A 4,719-nucleotide genomic window follows, 5' to 3' on the forward strand; every position below is an offset into this window, starting at 1 on the left:
TCCTTTTTCCCTTCCTTCCTTCCTTCCTTCCTTTTTGTTTTTTTAACCCCATGCCCTTTTTTGATAAATGGTGAACAAGTAGAACCCTCTCACTTATGAAGTTCCTAATTTGTGACAGGCACTATGCTGGGTGTTTTACAAACATCATTTCATTGAATTTTCACGGGGACAACATGACTTTATCCCATTTTCTCCAATTACATACGAAGAAATTGAAATTTGATAACCTACCATATAACACAGCTAGTGAATGGGAAAGCCAGCATCTGAAAACAGATCTTTTTTCTCTCTCCTTTTTAAAACCCATGATCTTTTTCCTTCTGAGAAGAAAATGGTAAACACCCATTTGGTTACCAGGGTGAGAAATTTGCACGTCTTTTCTTTCACATGTGCGTTTTCATAGTATCTCTTTTTACTTGACATTTTACTCTGAGCAGCACTTTAGTGAGTATCTAAATTTAGACTAAATACTTGGTTGTACAAGGAATTTTACATCTTTATTTGAAAAGTGTTAATTAATTTGATTCTTTTCTTCTGGGAACTACATAGACAATTTCAAGGGCACGTCTTCAATATCATCAGAATTTAATTAAACTGATTACTCCTTAATTCAAGCTGCTTTTATCAAGCCATTATAATTAGTATTGAGAAAAAAGGAAGTGTTGCTGAAGAGAAGCAGGGGTAGATGGGAAATAAGCAAACTGATACCAGTATGAAGGGAGAGGCTATCTCTGCTGAGTTTGGGTAAGTGTTCACTAAAGATTGAATATTAAGGCTGAGCTCATTAGAAAACCAGCGAATACATTTTACAGTGGGATTTCCTGTGTAGCTTGAGGGCAGAAAGTTCCCTGATACACCCTATTGTTAAATACTTCTTTGTAACATTTTAAACCCCAACTAATAGAATTTTCTAGTGTTTTAATCCCCAAAATGAAAGCTTCACCAAAGGAAATATACAGATGGCAAATAAGCGTATGAAAAGATGCTCCACATCATATGTCATCAGGGGAATGCAAACTGAGATGATGAGATAGCACCACACACCCACTAGAATGGTCAAATCTGGAACACCGACGCCACCAAATGCTGGAGAGAATGTGAGGCAACAGGAAGTCTCAAACGCAAAATGGTACAGTCACTTTGGAAGACGGTTTGGCTATTTCTCACAAAATTAAAGGCACTCTTACCATATGACCCGACAATTGTGCCCCTTGGTATTTTCCCAAAGAGTTGAAAACTTACGTCCCCACAAAAAATATGCACATGGATGTTTACGGCGGCTTCATCATAGTTGACAAAACTTGGAAGCAGCCAAGATGTCCTCCGGCAGGTGAATGACGAAGACACTGGGGTCCATCCAGACAGTGGATTATTTACAGTGTGGAAGAGAACTGAGCCATCCAGCCATGAAAAGACATTTTGGAGACTGAAATGCATCTTACTAAGTGAAAGAAGCCAATCTGAAAAGGCTACATCCTGTATGATTCCAACTATGTGACATTCCAGGAAAGGCAAAAACATGGAGACAGTAAAAAGATACGTGGTTGCCAGAGGTTAGAAGGGAGGGAGAGGTGAGTCGGTGGAGCACAGAGGATGTTTAGGGCAGTGCAACTACTCTGTGTGATACTGTAATGATGGACATGTGCCAGTATAAATTTGTTCGCATAGAGGGAATCAAGTACTTTCATAAAATATACAACACAAGTGAACCATGTAAAATATACAACACAACAAGTGAAAATATACAACACAACAAGTGAACCATGAACTGCGGACTTTGGATGATGGAGATTTGTCAATGTAGGTTTATCAGTTGTATCAGATGCGCCGCTCTGATGGGGGATGTTGATAATGGGGGATTATTCATGTGTGGAGGTAAGCGGTATGTGGGAAATGTCTGCCCCCCGTGCTTAATTTTGTCATGCACCCAAAACCACTCTAAAAAACAAAGTCTATTAAAAAAAGTTACTGGTATGGGTACAGAATGTGTTATTCTAAAACATTAAAGAAATATAATACACAAAAACATGGGATGCCTGGGTGGTTCAGTCAGTTAAGCATCCGACTCTTAATTCCAGCTCAGGTCATGATCTCACAGTTCAGTTTGTGAGATCAATCCCTGCTTCAGGCTCCACACTGATGGCGCTTGTACTCTCTTTCTCTCTCTTTCAAAAAAAAAAGAAAAGAATACACAAGAACATGAACCCAAATAATACAGAACTTTGATTTGCTGCCTAATTATTTTGAAAGTGCTTTAAATTAACCTGTGTGGGAATTAACAAATGTAAAAGTGGTTTCATGGATTATTTTATCGTTGCCAACGATACTGACAACTGCTATTTTCAAATTTGACCTATTTATACCTGTGTGAGCATGACATATGAATAGATCATGATCCATAAAAATACATTTGTGTCATCTTTATTGGTATCAGGTGCTGTGTTTTTTTTTCCCAATTCTCTAATCAGATGTATAAACACAACCTATTTGAGTCCGTGGGGAAGTGTTAACATGGAAATATCGCCGCGTGGCTTCATGGTTTATGTATCTTTAATATCTGTAATTTAGGACAGTAATGAATACAGATGAGATTGTTGCTTTGGCCTGGAAGTATTCGTCTGGTACAAATAGCCCCTGGAGCCGCATCAGCATAAAATTAAAGACTCAGACTTCAGAGTCTTGACCAATAGAAGCATAATCATTGAGAGTTTAGAATACAGAGTATCTGGTTTACTTTTCAAATATTTGTAAGTATCAACTAATGTAGAAAAAGGAATTTGAATAGTAAGCGTGTGAAAAAATGCTTTTCGCTATTTCACAAAATGTGGGCAGTTATGTTCATGGGATTTGAAGAGATGGTAACCTGAAAAAAACAGGTGAACAATGCCAGGGTTTAACCTGATAGTACATAAATAAATAGGAAAAAAAATCTAACTGTCCCAGAGGCTAACAAGTCTTTCAGAGTCCTGTAATACCAAGCATTTATAGGTAAACCACAAGTTTCTAAATAAAATGGTTATTACACACACACACACACAAATGCATATTTTACATGTATGCATATGATATCTGTATTTCTAATCACTTGATGTTTTAAACCCCCGATATATCTATCTCTATCTTTGGTATGTATATATAAAATGTATGCACATATTATATATCTATCTATCTATATATATATATATAATATATACATGTTATATAATTATATACATGTTATGCTATACTAATAAGTTTTACAACATATACAAGTATACATTTTAAAAAGTATAAGATAAAAATAAAAACCCTAATATTTAACTGCTTTTTTAATTCATTTATGGTGTAACATCATTTTTCTACCACTAAAATTTTATTAATGGTGTTCTGGTGACTTGCTTTTTAAATGATTTGTTCCCAGGGATAACCTCAGACTACCATGGGCTATTAGCTGAAGGCAGAATATAGATTCAGCGTGAGGCTTGTCATTCATTAGTTATGATGGATGCAAATTTATATTTTAAGCAGTCTTCTGGATAATTTCAGTGTCGAGATCTTTTCTGATCTCATTAGAGCATTATTATTATTTTCATTCTCAAATGGAAGTAACAGAGATATTGTTTTAGTTGTAAGAAGATTCCGTTCTGACATTTTGTTGTTCTCATATACTAAATTATAAATATTATAGGTCACCTATGGTTTCCGGTAGGTATATTTTAAAGCTACATTTCCATATTGTGAGTGTTATTTGAATTAAAATAATTGAAATATATTCTATAAAAACATTTAACTGGAAGCCCACCTTGTAATGCTCTGATGAGTATTATTACCTTCAGTGCCTCCTTCTGTAGTCACTGTCCTTAGATTTCTCTGTCCTTGATGTTTGACTATATGATATGGCAATCCATATAGTAAATGTTTCTTTCCTTCTTTCTGGGTTTTGTTGTTGTTGGTGGTGGTGTTGTTTAGAGAAGCATTTTTTAGTAAGGTTGATATATTGTGGTGCTGCACTCATAAAAGACATCAGAGTTCTGTATACTCTCTTAAAAAGTAACAGGCAGGAGTTAGAACGAAAGAGTGGGAGCACCATGTCTGTTTTTAGGTACTAGCCATCAGAGGAGAGCATGAACGCAGTTCCCCCATTACCACAAATTAAGCAGTCAAGTTTCCCACATTTGGAGAAATTGCAGGGGCCAGCACATCTAGAATGCAAAGGATAAGCCTCATCCTGGTGAAACTACCTTTGAGATCAAGTAAATGTTACATTCTTTCTTAATTTTACATTAAGTACACTAACAACTAGTTTTCCCTGCACCCCTGAGGATCATCTTGGCAAATCTTGGCTGTGAACATGCCCGCCGCCATTTTGGAGGCCCCTGGTATATACATAATGGCAGAAAAAGATGGCTATTTGGGCTGCCTTTGTGCAAATAGCATCTTTAATATATAATTTTTTTTCTAAATAGAAGCACACTTAAACATTTGTGACCTAGAGAATCTCATCTACAATAAGCATAGTACATTGAACACATAGACTGAGCAGTGCTCAGATGAATAGCTCCATAGTAATACAGAGGAGGGCAAGACAAGAAGGTAATGATGACTCAGCTGGTTTCATAGTTGTACACTCTGCGCGTTTCCATTGTGTAGCATTCTACCACTCTGTTCTGTTCAATTCCGCTTTCTTTTTGGATTTCCTAAATATCTATCTCCAGCACTGTCCTTATTGGATTCCAGAGG

The 4,719-nt window shown here is 36.4% G+C and overlaps 1 non-coding gene across 1 annotated transcript; it reads right to left on the reverse strand.

Annotated features, from left to right (window-relative positions):
- Nucleotides 1-4,092: 4,092 nt before the first annotated feature.
- LOC113602371 (U1 spliceosomal RNA) lies at nt 4,093-4,259 on the reverse strand. The gene has a single exon (XR_003423800.1). It is a non-coding gene; the product is annotated as a U1 spliceosomal RNA (small nuclear RNA).
- Between the last annotated feature and the right edge of the window lie 460 nt (nt 4,260-4,719).

Source organism: Acinonyx jubatus, chromosome D3 (genome assembly GCF_027475565.1).
Source record: "Acinonyx jubatus isolate Ajub_Pintada_27869175 chromosome D3, VMU_Ajub_asm_v1.0, whole genome shotgun sequence".
In the NCBI taxonomy this organism is placed as follows: domain Eukaryota; kingdom Metazoa; phylum Chordata; class Mammalia; order Carnivora; family Felidae; genus Acinonyx; species Acinonyx jubatus.